The sequence below is a fragment of the Amphibalanus amphitrite genome, unplaced genomic scaffold (assembly GCF_019059575.1).
Source record: "Amphibalanus amphitrite isolate SeventyFive unplaced genomic scaffold, NRLGWU_Aamphi_draft 000015F_arrow, whole genome shotgun sequence".
In the NCBI taxonomy this organism is placed as follows: Eukaryota; Metazoa; Arthropoda; class Thecostraca; order Balanomorpha; family Balanidae; genus Amphibalanus; species Amphibalanus amphitrite.
In genome coordinates, this window is record NW_024881511.1 from 68,424 (window position 1) to 92,737 (window position 24,314).

At 50.2% G+C, this 24,314-nt stretch overlaps 1 protein-coding gene across 1 annotated transcript in view; it reads left to right on the top strand.

The window, feature by feature from the left end:
- Positions 1 to 13,185: 13,185 nt before the first annotated feature.
- Positions 13,186 to 24,314, top strand: part of LOC122385240 (mucin-5AC-like) — a 28,660-nt gene continuing 17,531 nt past the window's right edge. The window contains exon 1 of the mRNA XM_043373375.1: positions 13,186 to 13,506. The gene's annotated coding sequence lies outside the window, so the exon portion shown is untranslated. The remainder of the gene's footprint in view (positions 13,507 to 24,314) is intronic.

Sequence of the window (24,314 nt, forward strand, 5' to 3'; positions counted from 1 at the left end):
TGAGGAAATCTCGTGACGTCAATAAAACTCGATAGCTGCGTCTTGTATGAAGCACGCGCGCAGAAATGAGGTGAAGTAGAATAAACTAATATATTTTCAAAAATTTGATGCAGGCTCTAAGTCTAGAAGGTGAGTGCTGAGTGGTCCTCCGAAACCTGTGTGAGACGACCCCCCCCCCCCCTCCCCCATAGGCGGCGGAACGGGGAGGGCACCGGGGCACCGTGCCCCCCTTTGATTTTGGCATTTTAACATTAGGTAGCCCTATGGGCGTTGCATGGAATGATTCGACTGAGACGAATGATCAAATTTACGCTTTCTGGAAATGATGCGAGCTGCATAGTTAAAGATCTCGTGAACGGCTCGGGCTGCATGTGCCACGTTTTTAGCAGAGCCGTCACCGCGCACCTCCGGACCGCCGCAGTGACTGCAACGGCTCACAAGACGCTACCACCAGTAACCGGGGAGACTGCAATTCCGCAGCTAACAGTAGCACCAAGTCACGCGTTGGGCTTCATTTAAGGCGAATCATGGACGAATGGACAACTTATCTGCCGTTAAAATCTAGACTAAATCGCGTGAGCAATGAGCAATGAAAATGCCAAAGGTATACCTATAGGCTTACCGGATGAAGGCAAATGTCACAAGTAGTTAGATCGAATAGAACCAGACCTATGTACAGCCCTCAGCAGCCTGCGTGGTAGGTATTCTTTTTTCGACAAAACCGATAATAACTCAAAGGCTATGCTATCAGTCGGTCGGAACTCACTGCAAATAGATGCGCCATGCTCCACTTCTTCGATTAGATCTATCACTAAACAAACTATACGACTTGTGTGGCAACAAAATGCAAAAGTTTGTTTTTGGGGCAAATATAAACTTATGGACTTTGGACAGAAACTTATGGACAGAAAACCGACAAACAAAGAGGATTATGTGCACTTTTACTCAGCACACAGTCAAAGGACGAAAAGCGGAATAGTTATCGGTTTCTTTCTCAGAGCGCTAAGAATCTGCAGCGATGAATTCATTCAGGAAGAGTTCAATCATATTTATACTTCGTTCGAAAAACTGAAATATCCCAGAGGATTTTTAATCAAACAAAAAGAAAAAGCCGAAAAAATCAAAAATCGAAGAAACGAACAAAACAGAAGATACGAACAAGAAACGAACCAAGCGCAAAACGATGACACCAACAGAAGACTCGAACAACGTACGAACCAAGCACACGGAGATGAGACCGACAGAAGACACGAACGTCGCGCGAACCAAGCAAACGGCGACGATGCCAACAGAAGAGACGAACAACGTGCGAACAAAGCACACGAAGATGACACGAGAAGAAAAGCCAACAAAAGAAAGAGATGGATTTCGGTCCCAAATTCGAAAAATATTGATATCATAGTAAGAACACTTGAAAAGTCAGATATCAAAGTAGCTACAGTAACAGGAAAGAAAACTCAAGATTTAGTCAAGCACCATGAAACCAAAAAAGATACCAGTGATGAAAAAAGTGTAGTTTACGAAATACCATGCAAAGGGTGCCAAAGAACGTACGTTGGGGAGACGGGAAGAGGGGTGGAAGTTCGTTTGAAAGAACACAGAAGCGATGTAAAATTTCACCGAACATCAAATGCAATAGTACTACATATAGAAAAGTGTAACCACTTACCTGACTGGGACGGTACGAAGATATTAGAAAACAATATAAAGAAAGGTACAAGGAAAGTCCTGGAAGCAGCCCACATCATCACACGTGATACGTTTAACAGTAGGAGCGGATTTATCACATGGTCGTCAATGGCAGCAAAATCGGTGGTAGACCAGCAGAAGAAGAAAACACGCGGCTGATTAATTTCAAAGAATTTTTAGACGGTTACAGCGATTGTTATACTCATTTGCACAGTGATCAAGGTTCCATGAACCGAAAGCTTTGTGTGTCTTTTTGAATATATTTGAATGCATTTGTAATAATTTGGTTTATTATTTACATCATCATCCAACATAAACTTATGGGTTTTGCTGCCGAACTAGACGGAAAATGAATACGGTGATGATGCCAACCTAAGGTGCGGAGTCTCACGCGTCTTGCTGTTACGATTTCCGAGTGACCGATAGCATAGTATTCGCGTTATTCTCGTTTTTGTCGAAAAAAGAATACCTACCACGCAGTTTGCAGAGGGCTGTACATGCTCTTCTTGCAGCTCCCATGGGTCTCCACGGCCCTGGGCCCATTATCCTCCACCCCCCCCCCCCCCCATGTGTCTGCAGCAGACAGCAGTGCTGCCGTTATACATAGACCTGAGAACCGACCAACCCTCTTGTTGATCTACATACAGAAACTCACCTGCCCGACTGGCCCAGCCTCTTGGGGAGGAGATCGTAGCATAACGTGCCTTCATATGACACTATGGTCATTACTCTGCAATGGTTTTAGTGTCCTATGCAATTGCAATTCGTGAGGACCGGTGTCACGCCATACCATTACCTTCGGAACAGGCATATGCAAACGTAGATAGGTCACTTTGTTGAGCACCTTTCCCACACTTGCTGTAAAGCAACAGGAAGTTGCATGTGAGTGAGACACTTCGTAATTGCATGAGTCAGGCCGTGTTCGTCGCCAGGTATGTTTAACGCTGGGGCCGTGTTTGTTTATTGTCTCGAACGTAGCACAGAGCTATGAAACGGCTGCATGGCCAACAATGCAGGACGTTAGTTTGTCGTTCATGCTAGCATATAATTGACAGGAGTGGAAAGCTTCCTGTCTTTGTTCCTACTGTCTTTGTGGCCTATATATGTATGTTGATATGAAATGCATATGAACATTGTCTCGACTACTATGTTACACTGTTGCACTGTGTCGGTCAGTAGAGGCACCCGGTCGATTAGCTGAACCGGTCATCGGGGCCACCATCACCCCTTGACCCGTCACCCCGCACCAGCCCACGTGCCCGGGCGGCTATAATCACCACCGACGGATGTTGGCTAAGCGACGCGCCGGAGATGATTGATGGCGCACCTCGCGCAGAATCCGCCGACGGCTGCGCAATGCTCCGACGTCGCGCTCCCCCCCCCCTCCCCCCGCCGCCCCCGCGTGGGAAGACGAGGACCGCCGCCGGCCTGAAATGGTGCGCCACATCGGTATGCATGTCAGTGTGTTTCGACGGAGGTGGCTGAAGAAGGTGCCATGACCTTTGGGTGTGGTGGAAGAGTGAAGGGAGAATAAGCGGGAAGGGATGGCGTGGGAATGCACTGTTAAAAATATCAGTGTCATAGGTCATACGGGTGCGTGATTGAAAATAAGGATAATTCCAACATGGCTGAATGTTTGAAAAAGTTTTTGCTCTACGATAGGGGCAAGAAACTGTTTTACTAATACTCCTTCAGAAAAAAACATGGCTGTTTTGATCAAGACAGGAGATCAGGGTGATTTTTTAACGGTGATTTGCGCAACATTGAATGATTTCTAATGCTCCGGTCGGGCAAACCAAGACGTGAGCCTGTCAAACCGCGACGGATTTGCACATCATCGAGCGTTGCGAGATCTTCAAACAGTTAATGAATATCATTATCGCCCCCGCTTCCCTCTCTCAAACACCGTACGTGATACACTGAAAGACAGCCGGTAGGCAGTCACCCACCCACACGCCCTTTCATTTCACTGAGGCACTTCTAGGGCAAAGGCTCGGAACTCGGGAGCAGCCTATTTCATACACCACCGAAGATGAGCCGGTCCGATCGTTTCCACAGCTCATCTGTTGGATCGTGTCGGCAAATGTCGCCGTCACGGCGCGCGCGTGGGAGCCGGTTCGTCCGCGTCACGTGACGGGCGGTGTCACGGTGACGCTCTCGGCGCCGGGGTCGGCCGGTTGCGTCACAAAGGTCGCCGGCGACGGCCTCTGCCGAAGATAGTTCACTCTGTCGCTCGCTGGAAGATGAGTCTTCTGTCAGTGTTCACCGAGCCGAACACACGCCGCCGATGAGGAAATAACGGCCAGACTCTGATGGCGTCCCACGCAGCAAGCCACTGCGTTTAGTGACATTCGAATGGAATAGCGTTGCGAAATAGTAATCTAGAGATCAATAAAGCTTAATGGAAGCTTGATGTCTAACAAATGTCTGTGAAGCTCATGACACCTTACCTATTATTTTAAACAAGTAAAAAAACTTAATTCTTTCTGCGAATCGCTACTGCACCGTGGTTTCAGCAGAACCCGATATATCGTTTGATTATTTAATTCTAATAAGCACGCTAGTGCGCTAAAAGATAGCTGTCAAGAACCATAAGTATCATGAGTAAGACATTAAGATTCTTCGCATATAAGCGCCTTCCTTGACACACATTTTTAGTTAGCCGCCCAATTTACATCGACCTCTACCCCGGAGATTGAGTGGTCGACCTTAGCAGTATGCGCCGTAATTGAAACCCATCGAAGGTGGTCCCCCGGGCGTCATCGGGTGGTCGTCACTTCCACGCACCGAGAGATATAATGGAGGAACCGCGCTCACCGCCTGATCGAGGGTCGTAGTCTGTTCGTTCAGTGCTGCTCACTCCGCTGTTCAGTATCATGCTTATCGGATACCTACATTCCAGCGGCCGTGTATTTCTTTTGTTCGGTGCTTTGTACGAGTAGCTGCTAGCATTCATAGGAGAAGTATTCATAGCTGCTCACCTTTACAGAAGTATTAAATGCTGCTCATCCTCTTTGTTCCTGCAGCGCAGCAGAGATGGCAGCAGCCCACTTCAGTAGATACCCAGCTGGACGTTTGTTGTCGACTGCGAGCCGGGCGAGTGAATGATGACGATGGCCCAGTAATCTGACGTTCAGTTCACCCAGGCTCTAATATCCATCTGCCGAGGGGCCATCAGATAATTCGCCGCGAACGTGATTAATGTATTACAATGGACAAAGGCGGCCAGACAGGTGCACCTCAGAACAACCGAGCCGTTAATAGCTGAATGGGAAGCTGGAGCGAGCGGCTCCAGTAGCTGCATTGCCCTGCCAATTGTGTTATGGATAAGTCGCAAACAGGCATAGGCGGCGGAACGGGGAGGGCACCGGGGCACCGTGCCTCCCCCTTTGATTTTGGCATTTTAACATTAGCCCCATGGGCGTTGCATGGAAAGAATGGGACCAGTCGGCAGTGCCCCCCTTAATTGAAGGTGTTCCACCGCTACTGCAAACAGGCGTGGACAGATCACGAAAACTGGAATGGAAAGGTTCAGAAGCTAAGGAGATGAATTAAACCGCAGATGTAGAAGTAATCTGTCGAGGAAATGAAGACTAAAAAGAACATAATTAAGGGGCTGGATAATCTGAACATTATTTGCAATTATGTATATTATTACTGCTTTGACTAAGAGCATCAATCATTTCATATACCTAACATACAAACCTTTAATTCGATCGATGAGCTAAATCTTTGTATAATGATGTTTCAATAACGTAGCATTCACGATGATTTATTGACAGATAACAGCATCATTTTGCCTTGTACTTTGTAGTACTTTGGTTATGTTGTAAACTTGGCCTTCATCAAGCTGGAGGTCACTACTGGATGCGTCTCTAAACTCGATATGAACTTAATCGACCATGAACCCAATTAGCCTACCTACCCCACGATGAGCTGGTGGCTGCAATGTACAGATCGTCTGTCGGGGCCACAAACGGCCCATCGTAGCCGCAGTCGGCGCCGGGGCTCTCATGACGCCTGGGAAGGGCCGCCCCGTTCCAGCGCTGCGGTCGGCGCGGCGGACCGCGAGCTCACACATGAGAGGGCCTGACTGGGCCGGAGATATTCAAAGAATCAGTTGGCCAAACTGATTACCCCATGTGCCGACGAGAGACCACAATAAGCACAGCCGGCCAGGCAGGGTCAGAGGCCAATGGACGCGGCGGCCCAGAAAACTCGGCATCGACGAGTGATTACTACAAAACCACACGAGCCATTTCGCCGCACGAAAATGCGAACTGCTTATCAGTCAATGGACTTCAAGGCCTCTTGGCTAGATATTGGAACTGATGTTGCATATTGCTCTCAGTTTCAGTAATGTCTTTACTCTTTATGCACCGTTTTGCTCATTGTACTTCCAACCCGACCATCACTAATGCTTCTGCGCGTCTGTGTGTATGTGCCTATAGGTAACTATCAATAAATATACTACACGAAACTGATAACTATCGCATCGGTGAGGCTAATTGGAGCCGTGGTTTCAATCAGTCTGCACTTCTTCTCTCAGACCGGCGGTGTCAAAGGCCGAGATAACCGGCATCCCTTACATAAGCATTAAAGGCATTCACTGCATTCACAGGCGCACATGGCTACCGAATACCGATACGCCATACGGCACCCCAGGCCCAGACAAAAGACCTGGACCAGCGCGGGGCCGTCCTTACCGCCACCCCATATTGCACGCTCGGGATGTCAGACTGGCGCGGGGCCGTCCTGCCACCCCATACACCACCCCTCGCAAAGTCAGACCGGCGCGGGGCCGTGATCCCTGGAGGCGGGGTCACGGTGTCCGGCTCACTATCACGCCCTCTCTGAGGCCCGCTCCGACGCCAAACGACCCGTGCGTGAGCATTACCCGGTCCCCGGTTCACGGCTCACCCCTCCCCCACCCCCACCGTCGCCGCCGGCAGGGCCGGCACAGCGGTCCGTCATGACAGCTGCGAAATATACCAGCCGACACGGACATTGTACTACGATGGAGCTCGGACCGCTCCTCGCCGGCCGAGAAACCGTCCCGTCAGAGCTGCGTCCGAGCTTCGCCGGTATTCAGTCGACATGATGCATGTCTCCATTCATGGCGCACCGACGGCAATCGTGGCGTGAGTGTGGCGAAAGGTGGCGCCTGGGGCCGTCCGGTCACCGGTGTACCGGCGGAGTTCCCGGCTCACCGTGGGATTAGACGACTGAGTGCCGTACAGGAAATGCCGTATGCTGATATGGAGGCTGATGGCAGTGGGGTCGCCACTGTTACGCTTAATTAACCCGGCAGGCGGTGGGCCTACCAGCCACCTTCCACGCGGTGGGGGGGGGGGGGCACTTTTTTGCCCCCCCCCCCCGTATCTCCGAAACTACTGGACGGATCCGAAAAATTCAAACGGCGTTCGATAGCCCTGTCAAATTTGTCGAAGGAAACCAAATTTCATTGACCTCGGGGTCACCGATGACGTCACAGGTCAGGTCAAAGATAAAATGTTTCACCGTTCACAGGGCTTCTAGGGAAAGCGCTATAACACCGAGTAAAACGCATTTTGTCGAAAATCAGCGATAAGGCGTCAGTTGTCTAGTACATATGTTGCTATTAGAGGTCACTGGTCATACCAGGTCAGGTCACAGGTCAGGTCACCAAAGGTCACCAAGGGTCACCACATGAGCCCAACTTTACTAAGGTTATGTGATGCATGTTTTATGGCCAGTTTTTCATTTCCAACTCAATGGTGTTGGTTATAAGAGCATCAGGTACGGTTTAGGTCACTTTCTGGTGGAGGTCAGGTCAAGGTCAGGTCAAAAAAGGTCAAATTTCAAAGTTGATATTTTTGCACAAAATGGGTATCGATTCGATGCAGCTCGTCACGGGGAGTCTAATGGTGGTCTTTGTTTTGCGCTACGAGGTCTAGAATTGCTAAAAATTGAGTTTGAAAATTTGATGTCATCAATTTTGAACAGTTTTTTCGCTATAACTTGGCCAAAAAAACGAGGTATCGATCTCAAATTTGGTATGTAGATAGAAGGCGGTAGGGACTATCACATATATTCCGGTTTTTTCGAAATTCAAAAAACTTTTTGGATTTTTTGGCTATTATATTCAAAAAATCTATTTTTTGATTTTTGGGGGTCAAAATCCATAAAATTCGAAAAACCGAAATAGCAGTTTTGTAGCCCTTTTGATTCCACACCTTTTATATCTAAAACATTTTTCTGTATCTCTAAAGCTGTAGGCCTGACAGCCCTTCCCGCGAAACCTTTTTTTGGGTCGAAAATGGCAAAAATGACGTCACTCTTACGTCATTAGCGGCCAACCTATCATAGCCTTTGGAAAAATTTTTGGTCACCATGTGCGCTAGCTGCTCCCGGGAGGGTACTGAAAGTTTGGTGACGATCGGCGCAGCGGTTCTCGAGATATATCGAAAAAAGTAAAGGGGGGGGCAAAAAATTGCCCCCCCCCCCCACCGCCTGGAAGGTTAACCCGCGCCCCGTAGGGGGGCCGAAACGGCCCCCCTGTCCTTTTCCGTTGATATCTCCTAAACGGCTGGAGATATCGCCACCACACTTTCAGGGCCCCTCCGGGCATCAATTTTACACATTGTGACCAAAAATTTTTCCAGAGGCTATGATAGGTTGGCCACAAATGACGTCAGAATGACGTCATGTTCTGTCATTTTCGACCGAAAAAAGACCTTCGCGAGAAGACCTGTCAGGCCTCTTACAGCTTTGAAGATACAGAAAAATGATCAAGACATAAAAGGTGTAGTATTGACAGGGCTACAAAAATTCTATCTCGGATTTTTTAGATTTTTTAGTTTTGACCCTCAAAAATAAAAAAAACTTTTTTTTTGAGCCAAACAATTTAAAAAAATTTGAGTTTCGAAAAAACGGAATATATGTGATAGTATCTACCATCTTCTATCCACATACCAAATTTCAGATCGATACCTCGTTTTTTGGCCAACTTATAGCGAAAAAAACTGTTCAAAAATGATGACGTCAAATTTTCAAACTCAATTTTTGGCAATTCTAGACCTTGTAGAGTAAAACAAAGACCACCAATAGACTCCCCGTGACAAGCTGCATGGAATCGATACCCATTTTATTCAAAAATATCAACTTGGAATTTGACCTCATTTGACCTGACCTTGACCTGACCTTCACCAAAACGTGACCTAGGCAGGCCCCAAAGGCTGCCTAACCCACATAATCGTATTTGTCATGTAAAATGGACCATAAAACATGTATCACACGACACTTTCATATTGTGACCCCCGGTGACCTGACCTCGCTGTGACCTGACCTGGTATCAGTGACCTCAGATAGCAAAGTGTGTGTTTGACGAACAATGTACCATCGATGGTTTTCAATAAATTACCAATTTACTCGATTTCACAACACATTTTTTGAAATGCCTGTGAACGGTGAAAATCCGACCTTTGACCTGATCTGTGACGTCATCGGTTTGACCTAGGTCAATGAAGGTAGTTCCCAGGTGGGTCTATCGAACGCCGTTTGAATAATTTTGAAAAATGGTCGGTAAATTTCCGAGATATTAGGGGGGCCGAAACGCCCCCCCCCCCCCCCCCTACGGGTGGTAGAGTCCACCGATAGCCCTACGGGGCGCGGGTTAATAGTCAGTGGACCAAAATCGTCATACTACCCGCAATAGGCTCTCAGTATTTCCGTTGAACGTTTTTTTTTTAAATAGCTCAACGAGTTTGGTTATATGCATAACGCAAAAGACATGTTTATTGTTTATTGTTTGGACACACATTGCGCGAGAGGTGACGTGAATGCCGACCTACAGTATAACACGTCAATGGATGAGTTTTGTATTTACGATTCGTCTCCACTTTCACTTTGATTTTTTTCTCGTATGTGCACATGAATGCGTTTTTTTTTTGCGGCTGAAATAACGGCCTGTTCAACTATTTATGTTGTTATACCTAATTAGTCACTTTTAATGGCATCTAACAAGTAACAGGCCGACTATAGATGCACCCTACCTATAGGTGTGTAACTATGCAGTGTGTGCACGTCATGCAACTTACACGCGTACGTCTACATACGCATACGCATAGGTTGTACCTGCGTATACGCAAACGATTATCCACGCATACGTATACATGTGGTTAATGCTATCATATCACCAAACCATCAGATGAAATTTATTTATAATCACCGTGATGAAATTGACCAAAAGCTGCTCACTTTTTTCAATGAACCTGCTTTCGACGCTGTAACCCTTTCGCTGTCACGGTGCTTAACTAATTAATCCCATCATAAGATAAAAAATGCATTACATTACAGGCTGGATATCTTGTGTTAATACGAGCTTTATACATGAGACATGTAAACTGACAAGTAGTTGAGACAGAAACATAAACGATTACATGCATAGTTGTATCTGTTAAAAGCGAATTACATGCTTCACACAGGGGCGGATCCAAGGGGGGGTCACATGGGTCATGGCCCCCCCCCCTTGAGGCCCGGGGGCCCAAAGAGCTGCCAGGGGCACCACCGGCCTATCAGGGGTATCACAGTCCTGACAGGGGCACCACAGGACCGCCAGGGGCACCACAGGCCTAGCAGGGACACCACGGGCCTGGTGCCCCTGACAGGCCTGAGGCGCCCCTGCAAGGCCGGTGGTGCCTTGCTAGGCCTGTGGTGCCTTGCTAGGCCTGTGGTGCCCCTGGCAGGCCTCTGGTGCCCCTGACAGGCTTGCGGTGCCCTTGGAAGGACTGTGGTGTCCCTGGGCCCTGACAAGCCTGAGGTGCCCCTGACAGGCCCGTGGTGCCCTTGTTAGGCCTGTGGTGCCCCTGGCAGGTCTCTGGTGCCCCTGCTAGGCCGCTGGTACCCCTGCGCCCGGAGAGGACTGGTGCCCCTGAAAAGTCTGAAGTGCCCCTCGGCAGGCCCGTGGTGCCCCTGACAGGCCCAAGGTGCCCCTGCGAGGCCGGTGGTGCCCCTGGCAGACCTCTGGTGCCCCTGGCAGGTCTGTGGTGCCCCTGGCAGGTCTGTGGTGCCCCTGGCAGGTCTGTGGCGCCCCTGGCAGACCTGTGTTGACTGGTGCCCCTGCTAGGTCGCTGGTGCCCCTCACAGACCTGTGGTGCCCCTGGGCCTTGACAAGCCTGAGATGCCTGGCTATGACAGGCTCGTGGTGCCCCTGATAGACCAGTGGTGCCCTTGCTAGGCCTGTAGTGCCCCTGGCAGGCCTCTGGTGCCTCTGCTACCCCTGCGCCCGGAGAGGACTATGGTGCCCCTGAAATGCCTGAAGTGCCTCTCGACAGGCCCGTGGTGCCCCTGACAGGCCCAAGTTACCCCTGCAAGGTCGGTGGTGCTCCTGGCAGGCCTCTGGTGCCCCTGGCAGGTCTGTGGTGCCCCTGGCAGGCCTGTGTTGACTGGTGTCCCTGCTAGGCCGCTGGTGCCCCTCACAGCCCTGCGGTGCCCCTGGAAGGACTGTGGTGCCCCTGCCCCTAGGGGTGCTCATGGGCCCATCAGGCCCGTTGTGCCCCTGACCGGCCTGTCGTGTATACTTGCTAGACCTGTGGTGCCCCTGCTTCCCGGCGGGCCTGTGGCGCCCCTACAAGGCCGTAGGTGCCCCTGACAGGTTTGTGGTGTCCCTGGAAGGACTTTGGTGCCCCTGACAAGCCTGAAGTGTCAAGGACAGACCCTTTAGACGCCAGGGTCAAGTTCGTCGGACTGACAACGATTCACTTACCTGATAACGTTCCTGGTAAGTACTCACTACTCAGCGTCCACAACATATATACACATAGCACATTCATATATACCTACTTGCTTACAATTGGTAAATGTGGTTGTGGCTAAGAGTTAAGATATACTGACTAAAAATAAAAAATAAAAAGAAAAAAACTGAAAATGGGGGCACCAACAAAATGAAGTGGACGAAATCCGTTGAGTTTTTAATTTTGGGTATAGGTAGGGGCACCACTTCGATTCATGACCCTCCCCTTGGAGTTTTCCTGGATCCGCCCCTTCACATATCTTGAAGAAAAAAAAAACAAGAGAAAGGGTAAGGAACAAGGCGGTCAGACAGAGCGCTTTCCGCGTCATGATGTTCTTCAATTTATTCATGAACTCGGTGGGAGTAGAAGAACGTACATCAGAGCCATCACTATAGCGAACGAGGGCATCAGACACACTTCTAAACAAAGAAACTTTATTTCAACAGTTAGCAAAGGCCAGTAATTAGCAAAACATAGCATTTGCCTCTCTATGCCGTCTGCCGATGTTAAAGATCCTGTTACCCATTCACTCGAAGGCGTTTATGTATGCGGTTCACGCAGCGCCGATGATTCCCAATGCGCCGACAATCGGCCCACGGAATCCGTATACCACCCGGGAGAATTAACTTCACAAAGCCCTCGTCTGCTGACGCCCATGTGGCCCCCATTGTGTGCGGTAACTACCGGTGGGATGGGTGGGTGGCCGGGCGTGGGCGGGGGCTGTTTATACCTCAGTTAATGCTGCACCCACTCCCTCTACTGGCAGCTGAGGCTCCGAGGAGGCTGCCGAGACGCCCCGAGACAGTCACGAACACGTAGGTACTCATGTTCTACGTTCTCATGCTCACGGCCAACGGGCGGCTACCGCACCATTGTCTGAGCTGTGAAAAACACACTCTGCAGCGATCCTCTTACGAGGTTACAGGCAATGCTTTGTGATAACTTTGACGCTAATTAGTTCTAGAGAGTGTTAAAGCGGCATGTCGTGCCCTTATACAAACTTTTATCATTCTGCTGACGCAACACACAAGCCTGAGCCGCATATCTCATCCTCAACACAACTATCGCTCTTGAGGAGAATCAAACTGAAATATGGAGCTCAGATTTCAAGGAGGAAGAGAGTGAATAGAATGAGAAATACATGAAGAAAATGAATGTTTTGAACTTCGATGATATGTACAAGTCTTGTAGTTGTCGACATGCTTTATGTAGGTTCCTAAGCAGCCCACTTACAAAAAAAAGAAACATTTGACTTGCGATATCAAATGTCTTCATTAGCAGGTCCGATAGTCATCCCTCTCTGTAACTATTCAGTTTTCTAACGAAGCCCACCCGCAGATGAAGCGGTCATGTCGATCGTCCTCGGGACTTTTTATCCCACCGAACACACAGAGCCGTCCACCGCAAAAACGGCGGCATCGCCACCCCATTCATATCTGGTGTGTGGCACCTTACATGGGCGGTCAACGGGAGCATTGTCGTGTTTGTCCTTCACTCAAATAAAGCAAACTGGTGTAGAAGACAGCCATGGCCTATTCAAGCAGCTACCGGGTGTTGTTCGAGCTGTAAGCAGGTGGGAAGGTGGTTGGTGTAAACTGGCTGGGAGCTAACCGTTAAACATCGATGCGGTGAATTATTTTATTGATCGAATGCCTCCATCTCCAGCTCATCATACGGCGGTGTAACGGCGGTTTGGCCCGGTTCTGACCGCGACTGCTGCCCTGCGGGCTGCGAGGGGCTCTGACCCGGCGGGGCAGCCGACCGACCGCCGCCGTGTCGTCCCAGGTCAAATGTCAGCGTCGGGCCGCGGCATTGACCCTGCCGCTGCGCGCCGCGCCACTTTCACCCCTGAGCGAGCGCGCCGCCACGCCGCGGATGCTGCGGCAGTTGTGGCGTGTGCGCCGGAGTCGTCGCCGGCATCAGCTGTGAGCTCCGGACGAGTGGCGAGGCAGCGCGCCGCCCCCGCCCCCGCCGCCGCCCGTGAGCGCCGAGCTCGGACGGAGTTCTGAGGAGCTGACACCGGACTGACTGCGTTTGGCCGCAGGTGAGGAACTAAGGCATGAGATCATGGACTGACAAGAATACTCACAAGGGCGGCAGGATCCAGTCCTGTGGAACGAGCAGTAGCAGTCCTCCGGAGCTTACAGAAGCAGTCCTCATGGAACGCCCTGGAGCTAACAAAAGCAGTCTTCCGGGTAATGACGCGAGACCGCTCCCCCGGCCATCGCCTGCCGTTTTTTACCGTAATGCACACCCGCCGACATGGGTGGACGTTAAAATGGCTTTTTAGTTGAGTTGAAACGGTAGTGAAGATTGAAAATGCCCGTTTCTTGACCTAAATTTTAGGTACGATTTATTGTGAAAAGCCGAACCATCCTCCAATGCCTAAGCAAAAAGCATTTTGCTTATTATATGATGAGTTTCAATCTAAAATGCAAACGATGCCATTGTCCATGGCGAGCGACATTACGTTCTAATGAAACGGGCAAAGTTGTGTAATAAGAAATGAACACATTTTAAGTGACCTCTCCAGATGTGGATGAGAGCGAGACAAGCCGACCTACGTCTTATAGTTTAATGCAATGCATTAAAAAACATAATTCTATTTTAGTTTTGCAAAACCATCCAAAATTTGTTAAGAATTTAGAACGAATCATATACTGCCATTGGTATTTTAAATGTTATTTTTTTGCCGTACAATCTATTTCTTGATGACGCTTGCACAACATGAACAACAACTGTAAACGTTTCGCAATGCCACAAAGCTGTTACTGAATGAGCGATGAGCTAAATAACGCGTCGTTTCGCACTACCTCGGAGGGATGACGGCTCTCCCACACGAGTGATGAACATATTCCCATGAAGCAGCTATTATGTTTCCATCTGGATGCTTCAGTGCGTACTGTTGGACGGTTCGGCAAGTCCGACTGCCTTTATCTGCCCACTGCCATAGGTCTTTTACTCGTCAATTTTCCCCTTACGAAAACGGAAAAAGCCGGGCGTTGCACATGTCTTGTTAACCGATATTGGCTATCGCAGACCGCAGTCCCACTGGCACTCTCATACAGTTTACTGGAGAGGATACCCGTCAAAGAAAAAAACTTCAAGGAATGTTGATTTAATTATTGTTATTTTTTAAAAAAGGAACTAAGTTAAATTTTGATTTAAATATTTTTATCTTTCAAAGAACGAAACAGGTGTAGAAATGTCTATTCTAAATCAAAATGTTAACGAGTTGATGACATTTGTTGTTGAAGCTTTAGAGGCACAGGCACACTTTCCATATTTTCATTTATGTGGCTTAGAGGCACAGGCACACTTTCCATATTTTCATTTATGTGGCAGTCTTTTCGTTTTATGGTAAAACACATAAATTTATTTGGACTTCATGTTATCAATTCACAGAGGAGGTCGCAAACAAATTCATTCAAAAGTTCCTTGGCATGGGATAAGGATCATGTCCGTCTACTGAGACACCAAGTACATATGCCTCCAAATTTATCGCTTATACATATTACATATCGCAGATCGCAATGCTGTTGGCAGGTGCGCAAAGGCGCAATGGTCTTAGCTTTGTGGTGAGGATGTATCTCCCAGTAAGGTTGCAATATGCAGTCTGTTTTTGCGGATTTATTGGCGATGACATTAATCCTGGAAAGTCCTGCTTATCAAAGCCTTTCATAACGACTGAGAGTGGCTATTTATCTTCCCTGAAGAGCCCTAGTCAGGGGCTGAATAAATAGTCATTATATACGGCGTGAGTTACTGTTTGCAGTGACCATCTTTCCATTACACCAGACATTAACGCCCGGCTTACTGCCAAGGATATGGGAAGCGTTATCTCGACGTGGATCGCCGAGAAGTGGCTCACAGAATAAGCGCGGCCACTCATCACGCATGATAAAGGAGACGCGTTACCCCAGCGGCGGCTCCTCCGACCAGTAGCGCGCGGCGGGAGCGGCCTCCGACTCGGTGTGACACCTGACACCCTGCCTCTCCTCCTCTCCCCTCCTTCACTCCCTCCGCTCCTCTCCCCTCCCAATCGGCCGCCGTCGGTGTCGTCTTCATCTCTGTTCGCGCCGCCTCTTTCGCCACAGGCCAGGACCGACCTCGGACCGGTCTCCCTCTCAGTTTCTCTCGGACGAGTGATTCTCTCGGCCCTTCTGTGTCCTATGGCAGACGCTAAGAACTGACCGTCTAAACTTCAGAGAAGATGCCGTTTAGTTAACGCTGCTCTATGATTACGCTTATCACTTAGCACCTTGATGCAGCTGAGTGCGCTGAGAGCATCAGCTTTCCAGCTGGTGACTACTCGACGCGTTATCGCGGCAGCTGTTGGAGAAGTCGCCCGGCCTGTAGATCTGACTGAGCAGCAGGACGTCAATGCGGAAATTAGGGGTCGCACAGCTGTTCGAAGTCCCGCGGCGCGACATACGGTCGTGCATCGACCTTGAGCGATATTAGATAACGATTATCGACTACCGCGAGTGAAGGTGAGGTAAGTGCCAGTCACCGATGAGTGAATGTGATGGTCTGCATGTCTTCTTGAACACCCACGTCAATGCTGGCATAAGCAATCATCAATAAACCCTCATCAAACCTAGCTAAAAGTGACGATTCTACCGGCGTTGCGGTTTTGGGAGACTCTCCCCATGACTGGATGTTTGGCGCAAACATGACCAGCCACCTTCTCTGAATGACATTCCGTGTGTCACAGTCGACATTCAGCCCGGGTTCCCCGCCGTGTCGGTCCAAATCCGGTGGAGATGGTCCGGTCTGTGTCACAGGAGGTCGGCGGGCGGCCAGCCGCCGACGGCTCAGGAAATACCAGAGCGGTGCTGCCTCGGGACCATCGCTCGCGTGACGGCTCAGCTCAATCACTCCTCAGTCCGCGCCCGCCTCAAACGAAGCGGAACAGAATGGAGGCTTCCAACCTCTTTAGCGCCCTGTCGCCGTGAGCGACACTTTGCACTCACGACAGCTTGCAATTAACACATCACCTTTCGGCAAGTATGGCGAGACGGTAGCTGTTCGGTATTCTACATCCAATCCAGTTTCTTGCCGCCCATTGCGCACATCAGGGTCATCACGACGGAACTCGTCACGGTTGAACCGCGACTGATCGACGTAGCAGTGTTCTGTTCAATTACCGGGTTTTATTGCCTCCGAGACTGGTGTGGGAGTGGCGCAACTCGCCGCTGTGTAGCTAGCTGGGGCAGTGACGGACGGCGGACGTCTACTGACCGCTTCTCACAGGAGACGCGCTGTAGCACATCATCGGATTGCGTCACGGGTCGGTCTCCGGAGCGACCCGCCGATCGGCCCCGCCCCGCCCCGGGCGGGAGGCGAGCGGCGCTCCCCGCCCCGGGCGGGAGAGGACGGGCGGGACAAACGGGCGGGCTTCTGTGGGCAGCGACGGGAAATCGCAGACGAGACGGTGGCGTGTGACTGACACAGCTGTGTGTTTGATTTTGATTTGCTGGCTGCGAGGATGGACGAACCACATACGGATGACACCTTTGCGATTTATACCTTGGCAATACCTCGACATGACGCGTAATACCGGCTGCATAAGAGGTGTTTGTAAGTTTATTACGGAGCGAGCGAAGCGAGCGGAGTCTCATACTGAATTAAGGGAAAATCCTGAGTATGAGCGGCCGGCCGGCCGGCCGGCCGGCCGGCCGGCCGGCCGTGGGGACGCTCTTCAAAAGCTAATATCTTAGGAACGGGACATCCGATTGACAAGCGGTCTTCTTTACTGAATGTCACTTGGACGTAAAAGTTCTGTGGTGTGATGGCCACCATGCGTTCTTGCCAACCACCGCACGTGGCGCGTGGTAAAGTTGGACATTTTTTAAGAACCCCCAAAATTGCAACCTCAATAACGGCACAACGGTTGGGCCGATTGAATTGAAACTCGGTACACAGTTAGGTCTCCATCAGATAATTCATCTGCATGTGTTAAGGTTGGGGTGCTACAGCACGTGCGCACGTGCAGGGGGCGCTCCCAGATCTCGAGAACGGCTGGGCCGATTGCGCTCAAATTTGGTACACGGTTGGGGACCAGTTAGTAGGGTGCCGTGCAAAAGTCAGTTTGGACCCCGCTTGCACGTGCGCACGTGCAGTGTGCCGCTTCCAGATCTCGAGAACGGCTAGGCCGATTGCGCTGAAATGTGGCACATCGCTAAAGACCGGTTAGTAGGGTGCAGTGCACAAGTTAGTTGGAGGTACCCCCTCGCAATTTCGCACGTGCAAGGCCCATCCTCTCGCTCGCTCCGTTAGTCGCCCAAAAGGCGTTTTACTGGTAATTAGATGACATTTGTCACACCTTTAGACCGCACCAAGGCGAGAACCTTGCAGAAGACCGTTTGCCAATGGCGACACCGAGGTATGACACTTGGCAGAGTGTGGGTCACAGAAGACAACGGACCGGAAGATGGCCATTTGCGGCAGGGGCGCGTCATGCCATGTCATTTGTAAGTGCAATGGCACTTAGCTACCGTGACCGGGGCATGAATGGCGTGTGGCAGATCCTGAGGTGGTGGTCGCAGAGAAAGCCAAACAGCCATGGTGTTGCAGCTGTGAGCCGGACGGGGTGGGATAAAGTGCGGAACCATGCCCAGTGTGGGGTGTGTCATGGCCCCGTCAGAGCCTGTTAAACAAACTCGGGCCGAACATTTGCCACCGTGTGTCCCACAGCAGCAAGAATATCAGATATGCAATAACAGTATCAAATGCTAAAGCTCTAATACTGCACTCTCCGCGCAATACTCGCTGACACAAGATGACAACATGGACACGTGTAAGCGGACGTCTCAGCTTTAGCTGTCTTCCCGCTGTCTGTCGGGCCGCCGGGTCCATCCGCCATGTCGTCACCCCGTGGAAGAACCTCTGATCCCGCTCCATGTCGCCACCTATGGGAACGGCGCTTCTGACCTATCCCAGTGTCACTGCACGTGGGGTCAGGAACCCGGCGGTCACATCATACCCTGGTCACACCACCCACCGATCGTAACTGCAATAAGAGCTGCGTTGCTGGCTGTGGAAAGGTAAGGGGTGAGGTGGAGCTCAGCTTGCACGAAAGTCAAAAGCATTCATTGCATTCATTGCAAGCATAAACTTGCATATCACATTACATTCATAGGGCTATATTGTCATATAAGAACCAGAATGTAGATTTGGTACCGATACAATATTCGGATTCTTTACTCTTCGAACGTTGTTGTGATACCGCGTTGATTCGTAGCAATAGATGGAAATTTACAGAGGACCATATAAGTCTCCGATTTCTGCGATTCATTAACTGCGCTTGGTGTGAAGGCGTTATTAAGCGTTCAGGCTGATTGTTGTGGCCAATATAATGGAGTTTCGACGTAATCAACATTAACGCCACAGCACGAGGCCACGTCCGACATTCCTGAGGCGAAGGTCATTTGGCGCTAACGCTACCAATAACCAAAATGATCGCCGTAGATTGGCTTTCAGGTTTGTGACAGTCACTGGATTCCTCAGACAGTCTCTATTCTATATCCATGTGACAATGAAGAAACTGTTGGTGATACGCTTGTCTTGGCTTCCGGGCTAATGATATAGAACATTTGATTAGTTAAAAGTTTATCGCCTTGACCGTTTCTAAGTGAAATAATCTTAGTAGAAAGGCATGTGGAGTTCTCACCTTTACCGTTTCCAAATGAAATAATCTGACTAGAACGGCATTTGGAGTTCTCAACATAGCTTCAACATGTCTCCTAAACACTTCACAGCTCAGCGGGCCGGCTATTTTTGTTTTCCGTTGTCTGGGCCGAGGGGAGGCGCCCCGGGGCGAGACGAGTTGCGTGGCGTTCCTCTCTCCCGGCCGTGCTTTCCGTTTTCCGTCAGAGAATCCCACGGCGCCGCGGCGTTATTTACCGAGCCTCCTCGCCCAAACGGCGCTCACAAATCCCGGAAATGGAATACCCGGGGAGACCACCCTGCTAAGCAAATTGTCTACGATTACGGCGCGGCGTCGGCGGGCGGCGGCAGACGCAGCGCGCACCTTTCACCGCCGGCGCGCCGGCCGGCCCGGGAGAACCGGGCGGAGACGCATCTCCAGAGGGCATGCAAGACAGGCGACTGCCTCTCTCTCTCTCTCTCTCTCTCTCTCTCTCTCTCTCTCTCTCTCTCTCTCTCTCTCTCTCTCTCTCTATTCCGTTCTTCTTGTTCCATTGTGTTTCATCATTATTATTGTTGCTAAATACGTTAAGTACTTCTCGTTTAGCAAGCGGCGCCATGATTTAAGTGCGTAGCACTTTTGCGCCAATTGCATACTTGATTTGTTATATTCATCTGTTTGTTATTGAATAAATGGTCTCTCTCTCTCTCTCTCTCTCTCTCTCTCTCTCTCTCTCTCTCTCTCTCTCTCTCTCTCTCTCTCTCTCTCTCTCCCCATGCCGCTATAGGTATAGCGGCAATAACCATGTATGGCTATTCCGTGGCCTTTTATATCACGCATCTCTTTTCTGCTCAAATCACATCCAACCCTTTCCATCCTTTGATTTGTACTCGGACGGCTTCGATCAGCAGATGAGTCGATTGATGACGTCATTCAAAGTGTGAGCGCACTGCCCACATGACGTCAGCTGCAATTTCGCCGGTGATGCCGGGAACAGTTATCTCGTGAGTCACTGGGGGTTGCACCTGAGTGCATCATCAGTCAATGGCTGGCGCTAATGGAGAAGTCATGATTCATTATGCATGTGACCAGTTTTGGTGTTATCAATAAGATTGGGTTAGTTATTTGTTTCGAATGAGCTGATGATCATGCTTCCACATATGTCCCTGCAGTTTCGGATGATTTCAGTCGTCGGTCATGCCCGACCATGCAGCCTTAAAGGGACAGTATCATCGAAAAAAAAATCCATTTATGGAGCTGATTTTTTTTTACTAGCATTTCTTATTTTTTCTGAATCAGAAAAACATAGTTTGAGGACCGAACTCGGTGAAAAATATTGCAACCACATTTCATTTTCATGATTCATTTTCATGAGCGAACCACCACTATACAAGCATGGCCGCCAGTTTGGAAGCATGCAAAATTACTACAGAACTGGCGCAGATAATACATTATTGACGCTACGCTTACGCGGTCGTTCTTCTGATTGAGTTGTCCTTAGGGAGAGGTAGCCTTAGGTATTGTCTATAAAAATATAACGTGACAATTGGAGGGAGTGACAATTGGACGTGACAATTGACAATGGGAGAAAATATCACGTGACAATCACGTGATAAACGTCATACATTGGAGGGAGATTGTGATTCAAGCTGGAGGAATTCCTTTGTTGAGCCGCTAGAATCCGAAGGAAACAGCGGAAATTGCCTACGACTATTTAATGAATTTAACGGTGATGAATAAGTGCGAAAAACGTTTTGGCTTTATAAAATTTGATGAAATGACCAGGGTAAAAGTTTTATTACTGGCGGTCAATTCAAAACGGCGCAAACATTTAAACAGTGAAGATAGTGAAGCACGATTCAAAGTGTGGTACACCTTTCGTACTTTGAGCGGCGATAGCGGGATAACGGTGTGGAGCTTCGAGGATCGGTCTTCAGTTCCCGGACCAGAAAGGTGGGGCCTATGCAATGTCAAATTTCATCAAAATGGTGATACTGTCCCTTTAATTTAAATGATATGCCTACCAGTATTTACTTTAATGTGGCCATTTCTTTATAAACTTAAAGGAGGGTTAGGATCTGGAAGACGGATAATTCCACTAAACTTTCTTCATTTAGGCATATTTAACCCTCGCCGGCACAGGCCATTTTGAGTCCTTCGACGGCACAAGGGGGGGGGGGGGTTGGTACGACCCCCCTCGCGTTTGGCCCCTGATCGAGCTAGAGCTTCACGGAAAAAACGAGCGTGCTGCCCGTCACGAGAGGAAGCCGATGATACCCAATTTTAAGGTCCTAGGTCATCGGGTGACCTTCCAGGTCAGGTCAATGACCCGAAAACCGGGAAAATCGGGACCTGTTAGAAAGTCGTAAAGTGTGGCTGCTATGTGGTTTTCCGGGGTGCTGATCACGAATATCGTGTTAGTTTTGATCAGAGATGATGTCTGTAAGCATTTAGACCAGGTCGGGTCAGGTCAGGTCAGGTCAACCGGTAGGGGTTGTGACGGGTATTCGTAATACGTGTCAACCGCCTCGGACAGCTTCGTAACATGTTACGAAGACACCAAAACTACTTCGTAAATGTTCAAATGGTTGCTAAATTCGAATTCAGCTCCAAAAACTAGCCTAGAAACATCTAAAACTCGAAAAAGTGAACCGAGGTCACCCGAGGTCACCAAAGGTCAATGACCTGACCTGACCTTCAGGTGACCTTGACACCCACCCTAATACATGGGAGCAACATCAAATCACATGTTTGAACGTTTGAAACCACGAAAAGCTTGCAAACGCGCGGCTAATGCGAGCCGACACGCGCCGAACCGCGATTTCGGCCAAACATGGTCACAGAAAAGAGGTCACAGGTCAAAGGTCATTAGAGTCAGGGTCATGAAATTTTCAGGGTAGGTGTAAAATTGATCAATGCGAGGGTACTGAAAGTTTCGTCGCGATCGGCCGCTTTTTACGCGAGTTATTCGCGAAAAACCTTAGGGGGGGTGCATCAACCCCCCCCCTGTGCCGGCGAGGGTTAAGTTCCTGTCTCAGCACCACTCCTGTTACCTCTTTTGCACCCGTTGTGATGTGTATCCCAGCGACCATTGCGTCAGTCCCATGCACCTTGTGAGCTGTTTTACTGGCTGAAGCCAGCTGTAGTTCGAGCATTGTGAAACGCGCTAACGATCACCTGCCGTTAGATGTTCCGCCGTTCGCTATATTTAGCGTTTCACGAATAACTATCATTCAAGGAAATTGAATCGAGCGGCTCACGCAAATTGACGGTTGTAAATGTAAACGCTGTTCAACGGTTAGCAGGCTTTCATTTCACTTTGCTAGTATATTTTAATATCTTCAAGGGAAGTGTGAACGATAGGACGCAAAATGGAATAAATATGCCGGTGCTGCCGTTGGACGTTGGCCTTTCGTGCTAGCGTCCCCGATATTCCGAACCGTCGATCAGGCGATTGTAACGCCAGGGCTGTCTGTCAGAGCTAATAATTATCTCGAATTCCATCTCACTCTCTCGCGAACACTTACAGTGACGCACAAACACCCGCGCCAACACCTGCGTCCCTGCTGTCGAGGGACGGCTGAGCCTTGCACCAGCCAGGTGTATTCTGATGTATATTTATGTAGACTGACCTGGTCGATAGCAGGTCATGTTTCATCTTTGCTTCATCCCGTCGATTTCCGCTCGAGTGAGCATGCTTGGAGACGGCATCGCCCTCGTTCCCACCCCATTGGCTCGGAGTCGCCGCCGCCTGCCGCCGCCGACCGCGGCCCGTTTCTGTCGCCACAGCCACTGCTCATCACCCCTGCGCCGCCGCCGCTGCCGCCGCCGCTCACCACCTCCGGAAGTGTTCGACTTGCTCTGAAAGACGGCTGAAGATGAACGAGTGTGTACCGCCTCGTCTCGAGCCGCGGGCGCTGCGGCGGCGGCGCACAACGGTAGCCGACGGTCACGGCACGGCGCGGGACGCTCTGATGCAAGGAGCGCCGGCTGCGTGAAATGGGTCATGACCAGCGTGTGACCTGTGACCTGGGCGGTGTCGGCGGCGCGCCGGGACCACGCCACTAACGCCGCCATTAGCGCGCCGCCCGCCGCGCGCCGCGATACGTCAGGCGCGTAACAAGCCGCCGCGCGCCGCGCCACGCCGCCTGTTTGCGCCGCGTCTGCCGCCGGTGCGCCGGACCCGAGTGGTGTGGGCTGGACACGCAGCCCGCCGGGCGGAGCGGCGCCAGAGTGAGACGGCGCCCCGTGACAGCTCCAGATAGTCGGCCATCTCGGCCCGGCGCAGATGGACAGTGGACGGACAATGAATGGCCTGCCCCGAGGCGGATGTTTGTCCTGGAATAGGAGAGTGCTCTCGCTCTCGGGCGGAGACGCTGCCCAGTCGGCCGGCCGAGGGTGACGGGTACGCCCTGACTGACAGGTGATGGTTCCACGACCTCTAGCTCCGCGGACCGCCGGCGGAACCCTCGGCGGAACCCCCTGGAGGGCGGAGGACGCTCCCACGCCGGCGGCCACAGGCTGCTGACCTTGGCGCCCGAGGCTGACCCTAATCGGAGGCTAGGAGACCGGGAGGCAGCGCTGCGGGCGAGCAATGGCCGCGGGGAGGAGATGCACTTCACGGGCATGGTACCGGACGATACTTTTTTCTAATACGGATCCACACTCGAGACGGGCTCTCAATTCTTATAAGTTGATGAGTAGACATTGATATATAAGTACTCGCTTGTGGAATGTCCGGGCTGAAACAGAAGGATTAGTGTTTAAATATTGCAAAGTCTCAGTGACAAATTGAGTCATCTGAAACAACTAAGCATCGATCAGCGAAAAGATCAGAAGAAGTCGCCATATTAAAACTATCATCTACACTTGCTTTACTCTGCCTAGCTTACTTAGATACTTAATGCCACATTTTACTGGAACTTTAGAAGATGAAATCAAATAACTTAGGTACCTAATAGGAAACTTTTACACAAGGCGAATAGCATAGAATCACATGGAATAGTGACTCAGTCATCGCAGAACTAACCGTCCATTTTTAGGCTCCAACTGGTCACGATTTCCTTGAATGAGCTCAAATTAAAGGGACTATCCCACCTTTAACATGGGGTCTGAGTTGAGATAGCCAAGTTTGCGGCGAGGTTCAGAAACCACTATCTATCTAGGTTGCAACCCCCGCGGCCTCTTGGTGTTGAAGAAAT